General features: G+C 55.9%; 1 protein-coding gene across 1 annotated transcript in view; it reads right to left on the bottom strand.

Annotated features, from left to right (window-relative positions):
• BCOR (BCL6 corepressor) overlaps positions 1 to 12,587 on the bottom strand; it is an 83,274-nt gene extending 70,687 nt beyond the window's left edge. Inside the window, exon 1 of the mRNA XM_037376916.1 lies at positions 12,332 to 12,587. The gene's annotated coding sequence lies outside the window, so the exon portion shown is untranslated. The remainder of the gene's footprint in view (positions 1 to 12,331) is intronic.

Here is a 12,587-nt window from a genome sequence, read left to right as displayed (position 1 = left end):
ACTCTGCGTAATAAATACTGAGCGTATTTCGCCGGGCTCCCAAAGTAAATATTGTATCGGAGAAGCGGGGCTGCGCTGGGAAGCTGAAATCTTCCACTTTTTCGCACTTAGCAACCGACTGGAGCGTTGTGCGCTCCCTCCCCGAGCCAGGCTCGGTGTGATTTACTTTCTGGTTGCGATGCAGATATTCGCTTGTCAGTTCAAGGGCAGGACAGAAACTGTGCAAGCGGAGTCTTGTGAACGGAAATCTCTCATTTACGAGGTTCTGCTCCACCACCAAAAGCCACCCTCCAGCACCTTTGTTCTGCACGCAGCTGCTTTTATCCGCCCAGCCCCCGCGCGCCCCAGCCGCATCTCCATCCGACCCTTCTTTCCCTGTCTCGCTCCTCAGATGGATTCCCAATCTTTTCCTGACTGACCCTGGGGGAGGCGGCGGGGGGGACGGGGGGGGGACACGACGGGGCGACAAGGGGGAGGGAGACCTAGAGAGGTTGATGATGAATGACAAGGCAAATGATAAAAGCCGAAGCGACAGCAAAAGCAAACAGAAGTGGTCTCTGCTCTCTCGCAGGGCCCAGCCCCGTCCACAGCCACGGGAGTCGCGCCTGTGCCATGAGAGCAAGGTTGGCCTCCGCAGGCAGCCCGGCTTCTCCGGGGCGAGATAAACACATTTCGGTCACGTGGCGAGCCTATACCGTGCCATGCTCCTATTTGCCTTCCCCGCTCTCTTTTCACAATAACATGCCATCCGCCAGCCAGCTCCGAGGCTAACCTCACCTCCCCTGGCGCCCGGCCAACCCGCCCGGGCCCGGCCAGTGCGGCGAGAAGCTGCGGGGCTCCCGAGGAGGCTGCACCCCGGCCCAGGGCTGCCTGCATCCCAAGCCGGGGCTGGGGCACGGTCCAGCTGCATCCCGGTCTGCGGCTTGGCCGGGGACGGGCTGGACCGTGACTCGGGACTGGGGCAGGGGGGCTGGCTGCACCCCAGCGGGAGCAGGGGCCGGGGCTGGCCGCATCCCCGGGACATGGCGCGGGGGCAGCGCGGTGTCCCCGCTAAGCGGCCGGGTGGGGGGGGGTCGCCCAGGGACCGCAGGGGAGGGGCGTGTGCGGGAGGTGCGGGCTTCGGAGTGGGGTGGAGCGCCGCATCTCCAAGAGCGACGGCCGGGCACGGAGTGGGCTCGGCTCGAGGAGGGCGGCCGGGGCAGCCGCAGCGGGACGCCAGCTTTGCCGCTTTAAAATGGCTGAAAAGGGTGTCCCCGGGCATCCCCTCCCCGGTAGCAGCAGCAGCAGCGAGCGCCGTCGCCCCGAGCACCGCGGCCGCCTGCGGCAGCCCCGGCTGGTTATGGGAACAATGAGCCACCGCGGGCGCGCCGGTGCCTCCCCGCTGCTAGGGCCGGACGGGGCCAGCGCCGCGGGGCCGGGGTGCAGGCGGCAGGGGGGGGGGGGAGGAGGCTGGAGCCAGCCCAGTGCCCCCCCGGCCGCCGGAGCGAGCGTGCCGTTTAATCCCTTTATCCCAGCTCGCTGGTGGCGGTGCGAGCCGCCGGGCCGGCAGCCATCCGCCATCCGCCCGTGGAGGCGACGTGCTGGCTCCGCGGCGCAGATGTCGCCGGGTGGGAGCAGGGAGCCGATCCCCAGCGGCACCACCGTCACAACGGCAGCAACGGGGGGCGGCCCCCGGGGACCCGGGTACCGCTTGGCCGCGCACCGGGGGGTTCTCGCCCTTCGGGGCCCCCGAGGGCTCCCTGACGTCGGGCACCGGAACCGTGCCCCAGCGTCCCGCTTGGGGCCCCGCGGCCTCCGTATGGCCGCTCCCGGGGCAGGCCTCGCCGTCTCCCTGCGGGAGCACGGTCTGCAGCCTGCCCTCTCTCCGGGCCTCCCCGGCGCCCCCGGGCGAGGCGAGGAGCAGCCCCCGGTGCGGTGCCCAGGTTGGGCTGTCGGCGCTCGGCTGCCCGTGCTCCGAAATCCGGAAATTATGCAAATGTCCGGGATGCTCTTCCCTTTGATCTGAACTTCCTCGGAATGATCCTTTCTCATTACGGAGCATGAAAATGCCTCTCGGACGTGTAAAGTGAACTACAGAGCTCCTTTCATCCCCTTTTGTTACCCGCACCGGGCTCGTCTCTGCAGCCCCGCATTCCCCAAACACCGGGAAAGGGGACGGAAAGGGGTTCCCGGGGGAGGCGGCGGGACGTGGGAGCAGCCCGGGCCGCCGGTTGTCATGGCGAGGCCAAGCGTCTTCCCCAGTTATGTGCGACTGATGGGTTTGTGCCCCGCTCGGCTCCGGGTTCACCTTCTCCCCGGCTGCTCGGCTCCCCGCCGACCTCCCCGCCCGCGCCCCGGGAGGCAGCGGCGCCCCGGCCGCCCCGCCGAGCCCCGCTTCCCCGTCTCGCTGATCACCGCCTGCACATCAGACGCTGCGGGGGGCAGCAGCGGCGGCGGCTGGGGGGGGTGCTCCCGCCGACGGGAGCGCAGTCCCCGAGCGACTGTGAACTCCATCTTTTGCTGCGCTCCTTACTACCTCTTGTTTCAGTTTTGATAAAACCGAGAGTGACGAGGCACTGCATGTATCATAGGTTTAGTATGTCCACGCAACCGTGGATATGATTTTCAAGACTCCCGAGAGCCATGGCTGGGATTTTTTATCTTCTTCCCCTCGCCCTCCCCTCCCCCCTTCGAAGAGATACTAAGAAAGTTTGCTCTGTCTTGAAAGCTACTCTCCGAGTAAGAAAAACATTCTGACCATTTGCTGGAGGCCATTTTATGAAACCTCAAGGAGGTTAATAGCTTGCATAATTTCTGGAATACCTTTTTTTTCCCTTCCCCGCCATTCACTCAGACAAGGCAAGAGCTCCGTAGGCCAAGCGCTCCTGTCACAGACAATGGATTCCCACCTATGTGAGGGGCCTGCACTACAAAACGGATGGACTCTGCTCTGCTCGTGCACGGTCCAGAGAGAAAGCCTGCAACATATCTGTGAGATGAAGGGATGCATGTGAAAGAGGGCACAGAGCAAGGGAGCTACCCCAAGTGCTTAGGTTGGATTTTTTTATTTTGCTGGAATTTGCAATGTTTTCTAGAGAAGCAGCATTGATGAAATTGTGCCACTGCAAAACAAAGCTGAGCAAACAGGAGAAGGAGAATTATTTTAACTGTTTTTAAAATGTTGTCGTGTTTCTTAACAGCTGGTTAACTCCAGTGCCTAACGAGCTCTTGAAAAAGAAGTTTTATTAATGGAAAAAAAAAAGGCAATCCCCCTGCTTGCTTACAATTAAATGATGACAGCTTATAATGCATTCCTTCAAGACCTCCAGTAATATCGGGGCTCAGGGGATGTGAAATACCTAATTTATAGATTTTTTTAAACCGAGAACAGAACGTTACGATCAGCTGGTTTGACCTGCTACATACCATGAGCCAGTGAATTTCAGCCACACGTTCTTGTATCAGACTCACAAACTCTGGCTGAGCTTTTAACCTGGTATTCAGTCTTGCTCTGAAGACTTTTAAGTAACAGAAAACCCACTGCTTGCCTCAGTTGTTCCTGCGATTATGTCCCCCCCTTTTTTTTTTTTAATGCACCTATTTCTGCTCAGAATTCATAGAGCTTCATTTTCCAACATAGGATCTCATTATGCCTTTGTCTGCCACATTAAAGAGATCTCTACTATCAGAAATCTCCCCATAGAGACACTTAGGGCACTTAAAGACTATGATCAAACCAAGTCATAGCCTCCTCTTGGATAAATTAATAGATGGGATTTCTTTTAGTCTTTTGCAATAAGATGCGATTCCCAGACCTTGAATCACTCTTGTAGCTCTTTTCTGATCCAGTATTAATTTGCCAATGCACTTTTAACATGCAAACACCACAACAGAGCCAGACACGGTATTCCAGCAATGGTCTCATTCATGTCAGAAGCATTAATGGCATCATTAAGTTTACTTGTTTAAAACCCCATGCAGATTACCTTTATAGATAGCCTTAGCAATACTGACTTTATTAAAACCCCATTTAAAAAGTCGCCTGTCTTCATGCAGACTAGTGTTGTTCATCAAATTCACAACACTGAGCATCACTTGACCAAACTGCAGAGCTAGCTTAGTTTTTCTAGCTGAGGCTTTTGCAGTGCTCCATCAGCCCTACTCTTCAGTAGGGCTTCATATATTTTTCCTTTTGTCTGTAAGAAGAAACTGCTGCATATTCTCACAATGGCAGTAGCCCTGGCTGTGCACTAATAGAGAAGCACATAGACAGAGCTCCACTACACCATTCCCTCTTTTCCCTCTTCCTCTCTTGCAATGTGGAAGCCCCAGGTAAATTCCAGCAAGAGTCGGGGTAGTTCAATCCTTTCAGTGTCTGTGGTGGGCTCAGTTTTGAGACACTCCTCCCCAGATGGTTCACAGACAACTTCCATGAGGGCTTCTTCAACCACAGCAGTCCGCTTTCACACTCGAGCCCATTTCCCATCCACCTTCACATGAACATCTGCTCCAAAAGACAGACATTAAGCATGGTAGAGCTGTCCCACCAGATACCAGATGAAACATGTCCTCCAATAAAGAAACAGGAGCTGCCCTTCCTCTGCCCATCCTGGTGATATCCATCCATTTTTCAGTCTACCTCAGCTTCTCAGATAGCCTTGCTGTGCAACAGCATCATGGAACAGCAGGATCTCAGAGGACCAAGATCCATGTGCCACAGCATTAACTCCACTGCTCCAGTACCTTCTCAGTCTCTGATCTCCTCAAATTACATCAGGAAACACTGCATGCAGTGAGTGCCATTCCACCAGGTGCCGCAAACCTGGACTCCAGAGGTGGCCTGAGCTGTAGCTGAGATGCCCTGGATTATTTGAGTCAGACTGGCTCCCAAAAGCCTCAGCTGTCGCTAGGACTGCATTGTGGTGGACTTCATATAACAGGAGTGAAACACAGCCCCAAAGATCTCCTTCCGTATCATTTGTATTCTCAAAAGCAGAAAATCATACAGTACAGACACGGTCTTAGAAATGGCAGGACCTCAGCTTCATACACTATCCTTGTGCTCCTAGCAGGACTCATACCTGAGCCACACTCTTTTGTTTATTTATTTTCCTCCCAAATGATAGCTCTTTTTCCACAGTCCCAGTTGGAGAATCACATTGATCATGATGTCACAGTCGTGCATCAGACCAAAAGTGCTTTTCTGGTCAAAGGCAATCAGACTGGCCTGTGGCATCTCCTAGCTCACTGAGTTCCCCAGGCTGCTCCCACTGACACCTCTGCCCTAGCAGAGGTCGTGGTACATGCTGGAGACCAAGTAAGCATAGTGCGCCTGCACCACAGGCACCTTCTAGTGGGAAGGCAGCTACGACCTGCCCAGAAAAGCTGGTTGTCATATAGAAGTGATTCCCCATCTGCACAGAGCTGATTAAAGGGACTTGTACACTACTTACTCTGCTACTGCCTCCAGGGACATGGTGCCAATACAGCGTAAAGCCTGCGTAGCTATGCTTTTTACCCTGGGGTGAACTATGATGAAGTTCGTGTTATGTTAGAGGACCTTGAAGCTGCTACTGCAACACTCGGGAGAGGCTCAGCCTACCTGAACCAACACCAGGACAAGGGCAGCACAAGATTAAAGGTTAAGTTGCTTTTGTGTACCTGCCCCACCTCATGTTCTGTGCCGTGCAGCTGCACCACAACTGCCCCTTTAAACTTTAATTATCCACAATAAAATTATTTTTCCCATGACACATGGCACAACCCTTATGTCCTACTAGTAGCAGTCCTCCGTTTATACTTTCCATGTGCCCTCATTTTACTATGAGTCAGACACGCTTGCCCTCTCTTCCTATGACTTACACTTTCCTACCTCAGAAGACATATGTATCAGAAGATGTATCTGATGGCCCAGTTATGGATATCTTCTCATACAATTGGCATAATTCCTTTCCAAAACCACTGCTAGATAGACATCAGGTTCAAATCAAATTCTCTGTTAGCCCTGACCATGAAAAAGCGAGCACAGAGAGGTCACCTTTGTTGTAACAAAACACCCTTGAGTTGCACTTAATTCTAGTAAGCAGCACATTATCCTCACTCGCTGTACCAAATGCAATTTATAATTTTAAAAAGCAATAATAATTCAAACCATCAGACCTACAGCTTTGAGGCACTGCGTACCACAGGATGGGATTGCTTTTCTTTTGAATTTACCCTGCAAGTACACATTGCCCAACCACTTGTGACAACCTGCTCTTTCTTCCTTCCAGGCTGCTGCAGCCAACAGTACTAGGGTCTGAGCAACTGTTTTGGGGTCTGCTCTCCTCCAACCCTCCAAGGGGTTTGTCATTAGTTTTCATGGAGAGCAGAACGAGGCCGTATGTGGAAAACCAATATTGACATTTTCTTGTTTAAATATCATACATCAGAATGGGGTCATGGGAGCCAAGGCCACCAGAAAGGGTTCCCCCACAAGCTATTATTTCCTTTTAGAAAGCACCAGGGACCCAGCAGTCTCCGCTGGGCCTCACACCCACATCTCTGCTCTTCTCGGCAAGCTGGCTGACTGCTGCCAGTGCCACTTAGCAAATACAGATGTTCAGGTCTTTTTCTTTCACCACGGGTCTCACTCATCCCTGCGTGGAGGCCTGGTACTTAAACGAATAGCTCTTTTAAGCCCTCTTTTCAAGGCTATGTGAAACACACACCCCATCTGTGCTCACCTCCGTCTTTGCTTGGAAAAATCTACAGTACTTTCCTATCAAATTTGAAACAAATAGCATTAAAACTTATTTTAAAAATTAATTGAACCAATACATCAACAACTTTCATGTTTTCAGAGCCTGCATGGCCCTCGCCTGGGAAATTAGAACTGCAGGAGGGTAATTTTGCATTTAAATCAATGGAGCTCTCTTTCCCGACAAGGTTGCCTTCACACTTTGCAAAGCCAAGCAGTCCTACCAGGGTTCAGAAGAAAGGGGCCTGTTTGATGTCCTGCACCTGCAGCACACCCAATCTCCCTGGAAGGAGGGGTTCCTGAAGGGCTCTGGGGGCGTAGCCCCCCTATTAGTGCCACTCAGGGCAATGCTGTTGCACTAGGGTGGGCTACTTCCACACCTTACACCTCGGTTCCCTTCTCCTCCCATTCATCCAAGCAGCTCCTCACCTGCTGTGCCTTATTCCTTGCATTTTCCTGCTGTTGCCCATGTGAGAGCGATCCACCCCAAAAGCGGGCAGGCTCTCAAGGTGAGATCAGACACTGAGCTAGGAAAAAGTGTGTTTGGGGACTGCTCCGAAAAAGGAGCAGAGAAAGCAACAGAAGACATGCCCTTTCCCAGGGAGGGAACGGCTGCAGGATTTCTCGTTTTCTCTAAACCCCTGAACGGATTTGCTGCCAAAAGAAAGGTAATCCACATTATGTAGAAACAAAATTACATTCACATGAACACACGCATACAAACACACACTGTTCTCTTCTAACTGCAGGGTATCAGCTTTGGGAGTGGTGGCCTCAGAGAGCTGTGGCAAAGGAGCCCCTGGCTGAAGCCAGGAGCTCCCCTGCCTCCCTGTACCACCAGCATTGCTCTCCTGGTCAGCTGCTATTGTAGCTTTCGCAGTTTTGCTTTCGTTTTTTGGGCAGGCAGGAACAATCTGCCTTCTGTGCCTAGAGAGTGCCCAGCACACTAAAGCTGCTGTCAGGTAACACAATACTTGTGAACCTGGAAAGATAAAATATCACTGAAATTCAGCGTGTGTCGATTACCCTATTTATCTCTACACGTCCTGAGCCTTACCCTAGTCCAAAACTTAGCCCTGCTGCTTTGTGTTTAGATGATAGCCACAGTAATTAGATGATGCAAGACAGAGTCATACCCCAAAAAGCTTACAAATCTAAACAGTGCCCAGACAGGCAGCATAAACAGAGGTTGTAAGAATATGAAGACATGGTTTACGTGGTCATGTAGAGGTCTTGAAGAGTTCCTGGTGACAGGACTTCTGAAATAATTTTTCCCCTTCTCGGGAGCATTCTGGAGGCAATAAGATGTTAGGAAGTGGTGAAAAAGAGAGGCTTTGCGACCTGACAAACCATTACTGGGCAAATGACAAAGGTGGAAGCCCAGCTGCAAGAAGGCCTGCAGGCTAGCAGGGATGGGGTGCCTGCAGCCAGCTAGTACTGGCAGGAGAGGGCTGGGGTGAGAAAGGAGCCTGGGGTGCACCTGTGCTCCAAACTGAAGCAGCTTTCATACCTTTCGGTGTCCGGGCCGACTGTCCCAAGCCATTGGGGTTTGCCAGTTCTACTTTAGTAGTGTTCTCCACTGCTTTGTTTCTGAGGCCTAGCCATCACCACGTAACAGCGCTTCCAAGATTTCAAAATGCCTTCAGGGCAGCAAAGGACAGCAGCAGGAGGACTATCTGAACCATTTTGGTCTGAGACATTGGGACTTTGATCCATCCAGGCGTTAATTCAATGAAAGCCAGACAGGATCAGGCTGAAACTGGCATTATGCACTGTTGGAAGCAAATCCAATTCACATAGTTTTAAGCACACGCAAACCATTTTCTATGGGGACCTGGAGTGCTTTACAAGAGCGCTTGAGGGACCAGGTGACTTTTAGCATGGTGAACTTCAGCAGCATAACCAAGGCTTAACACTGTGGCCATAGCCCTCCCCAAGGTAGGGATGACTGCAAAGGCCAAGGCAACAAGTTGGAAATGTTTTCTTTCCTTTTCCATTGCCACTGTCTTTTTTTCCCTGACTTCCTGTTACGTACACTGCTTGAAGAGAAAAGCACTGTATCCTACCATCGTGACACAAGCCTGGGTTTTTCTCTCCCTGCTAAAATGCTGGAAGTACCTAGCCAGAGAACAGCTCTGTGCAGAACCTAAAAAGACATGCGGAGACCCTAGGGCCATTTTTGCCTACCACTCTTCAGGTTGCTCAAAACTTTCAGTCCTACCTTCAGTCAGTGAACAAGACCCAGGGCTACAAGCACCAGTGGCGTATTAATACCTACACAGTATCTCTCCTGTCACAAAGCAGGGGACCTGCCAACTACACCCAAACCCCATCAGGCCCCTGGGAAATGGGTTCCAGCCACAAACCTTGCCCCAAATACGGAAGAAGGACCTCATCTCAAGCCAACCTGAAAGAGTTGTGCAGACACACACACATCCGCTGTTGTCTTGTTCTTGCACTCTTCCTTCAGGTGCTTCCTTGCCACGGGAGGGGGTGGTCCCCAAGCCCTCACTCACATGTACCGACAGGACTGCTTCCCAGCCACAGCTTATACTCTGCTTTCCCCAGTCAAGGGTTACTCTGACATCTTCACACAAGCATACACAGGGGTCCTTCTAAATGCTGTGTGCACGGGGTCTTTTGCTCTCCCACCCCACAACAGACCAGGGCTCAACCTGCCTACACATATGCCACCCCACAGCTTGGCCCCATGTGCTGGCCAGAGCCTTTCCACATCTCCCACTTCCTCCACAGCTCCAACAGCAGCCGCATCTGCAGTGCCAGAGCAACTGCTTGAGGTACAACAAGGGCACATGAGTCATTTACCTCCTAGCCAGCCCTGTCCGCTGTGCTCCAGCGGGAGCGACACAGTGCTCTTGCTCCTGGTTCTTAAGTGGCGCTCAGAGGTACAGGGCAGGTTATAGATTTTTGCCTCTCTCTGGCTTTTGGGCTTAGCAGCAATGCTTTGTACTCAGCAGGCCTCGCTGTGTGCTTGGCTGCACAGGCTGCTGGCTTGCTGCTTTCCCCCTTGGCTTCCTCTGCCATCCCCCACGCATTACAATCTCCCCCAAGGGCCAAGGCAGGAGCTAGGGAAGCAGGCTCTGTGGGGTACTGGGACTGGGAATTGCCCCAGGCTGCTGGTGACAAGCATTAAAGTAGCTGGCCTGCTCTGCAAACGCGGGGCAGTCGGGAGCAGGGGGTCGTGGTGGGCAGGGAGGTGTCTCTTGCATGACCCGGAGCTGGGGCCACCACCGGGTCGGGGGGCCAAACCACCCTGGCTGGCTCCTGTAGGGCTCCCGCGGGGCCGGGGCACAGCTCATTGCGGAGCCAGACACCGCTCCCAGCCCCACGCTGTGTTTCACAGCCTCCTCGGGGACCAGGGCATGTCTTACCGGGACGTCTGCCGGCCCCGCAGTCCTCCCGGCCAGCTGGCCCCATGGGACACCCGGGGCAGCCCTGCCCCGCTGCTGCTGCTCCCAGCGCTGGTCCCGGCCCCAGCCCCGACGGCGCGGCCCCGGCCAGCCTGCCTGCCCGGTGGTGCTGGCCTCGGGCAGCGGGTGTGCCCTGGGCTGCAGGACGTGGCATAAATCGACCCGAGCCACAAACCCGGCGGTGCACATCAACCCTGTCGTGGCTGGAGCCTGCGATGTCCCGCCTAGCTGAGGGTAGGGGGGCTCCAGAAAATACACAGTGCGTGCTTGGACTGCATCAAAGGTATTTATTTTGATTATCCCTTGGCTATAACTTCCATCGTTCCCCTTTGTTTTATAGCTGCTCAAGTTTACTTGCAGAATTAAGACAGATTTTGGGGGGAGGGGGAGGAAGGGGGTAGGAAGCCTTTGTTCTCCGGAGTGTGCTTGTCTTACTTTTGCATCATGTGGCCTGAGCGGCACCCACACACACACAGCCGCCCCGACCGTATTTACTCTATCTCGAGTGAGTCCTTTGAAGGAGAGGGCAGAGTCGTCGTTAACCCTCTGCGTGCCTGCTGGGCCCTCCCGGCAGAGCCAGCCTGCCTTTGGTGGGGACGCAGCAGGTCCTGAATCCCAGAGCCGCGGGTGTCGCTTTGACGGACGGCATCGTTGTGTCCCGTGTCCCCCCCCCCCCCCCCCCCAACCCGCAGCCGGTCTCCACGCCAGCCGTGCGCACGGGGAGCCGGCAGCGGTGGGCCTCAGAGAGAGCCCGGGGATACCCCCTTGATCACTAGCAGGCTAGCCTGCTTAACACGAGGTTGGAGATGCCTACAAACTCGAAACAGCTGCCGGGCTTTGCTCTGGCCTGCCTGCTAAAATACGCCGATCTCCTTTTAATCTGTTTCATATTCACAAATTAAGCACTTAGCCTAGGTAATAAATCATGAGGCAGTTTACGAGACTAGCAGGAGACAAACAAGTGGAAAGGGAAAACAATCGCCTGAAAGTGCATTCAATGTAACTAGAAAGACGCGTTCGGAAACCCCAGCCCGCGCTCCCCGGGGCGGCGGCAGTACCCCGCGGCCCCGGCCAAGCCCCGCCGGCGGCGGGGGGCTCGACCCCAACCCGGCAGCACCCGCACTTGTCCGCGCCACGGGGCTCCGGACGGCCCGGGCTCCCGCCTTTGTCTCCCCGCGTATCGGCCGGCCGCACCAGCTCCACCTGGGAGAGACTCCCGCGGCAGCCGGCCTGGAAATAATGACTCGGGCTGGCGATAACCTCGTCACGCACACCCCCCCACCCCGGCTCGGCCTCGGCTAGGGCGGGGGTCGTGAAGAGGGACGCTGGAAAACATAAAAAGTGCGGGCTCGCCCCACGCCGAGCCGCTCGCAAGCGCCCGCAGGGTACGTGGCGCTCCCCGGTGTCTCGGGGGAAGGCAGCCCGGAGAAGTGCCCGGAGGCTCCCGAGCGCACATGCCCGGCCGCTTCGCCCCGGTGCTGCCGGGCGCGCGGGGGGGGGGCGGGCAGCTAGAAAGTAGCGCTTTGGCTACCAGCGTTGGCCCCGGGCCTCCTTTCTGGGCTGGCAGGTGGAGGGGAGCACCACGGCTGGCGAGGGACACACACCCCCTTGGGCCACCGTCACGCTCCCCGTGGGAAGGGGCGGCGCGGGCACGACGGGGCTCCGGAGGGCAGGGCTCGACCCGAATCCCTCGGCTCCCGCGGCGGGAGAGGGGAACGGGGAGGCGGGCGAGCGTGCACGGAGTGCCGACGGGGCGCGGGCAGCAGGGGTCCAGGGCGCTGTTGCCCACGGCGGCAGCCCGGGACGCCCCGACGCTTTCCCCGGAGGCTCTCCCCGGGAGAGCCGCCAGCCACCCCGGGGGACGCAGAGGAAGGCCCCAAGACAAAAGACCTGGCGCTGAGACCCCTCCTGGCAAAGGCGCTGCCTGCCGAAAGTGTTTCAGCAGAGACTTTTCTCTCTCTCCCCCCCCGCCCCCCCGGCGGGGCTCCGCGCCGTGCCGGTGGCTCCGCGCCGTGCCGAGCCGTGGCAGAGGGGCCGTGGCCGGCTGCGGGAGGGGGAGCGGGCAGAGGAGGGCATGCGGGGCGAGGGAGGAAAGGGGGGGAAGGTGGGCAGCATCCCCCCTTGAGAGGTGAGGGGGGGGCGGTGATTTAAAGGGACTCCCGCGAAAGGGAGCGACACAGACCTGCGGCCGTCCGCCGAGTGCAATCTGCTGAGCTGTGGGTGCGAAGAGGCGCTGTCAGGGGCTATTTATCTCTCGCCGGAGCGGCTGCTCCGGTCCCCGCATCGCCCGCCGGTAACAATGGCAGCGGCCGGCAGCTTTCCACGCGCTTGGGCGGCGGAATGGATGGCGGAAGATGCCGCCGCGCTCCGCTCAGACGGGCTCGCTCATGCATCCCTCTTGGCCAGAGCCTCTCGCTACTGCCGCTCTGCAGAGAGCT

This window comes from Falco rusticolus, chromosome 2 (assembly GCF_015220075.1).
Source record: "Falco rusticolus isolate bFalRus1 chromosome 2, bFalRus1.pri, whole genome shotgun sequence".
In the NCBI taxonomy this organism is placed as follows: domain Eukaryota; kingdom Metazoa; phylum Chordata; class Aves; order Falconiformes; family Falconidae; genus Falco; species Falco rusticolus.
Note: the sequence above shows the minus strand (reverse complement) of the source record. Positions and strands in the feature narration are given on the sequence as shown.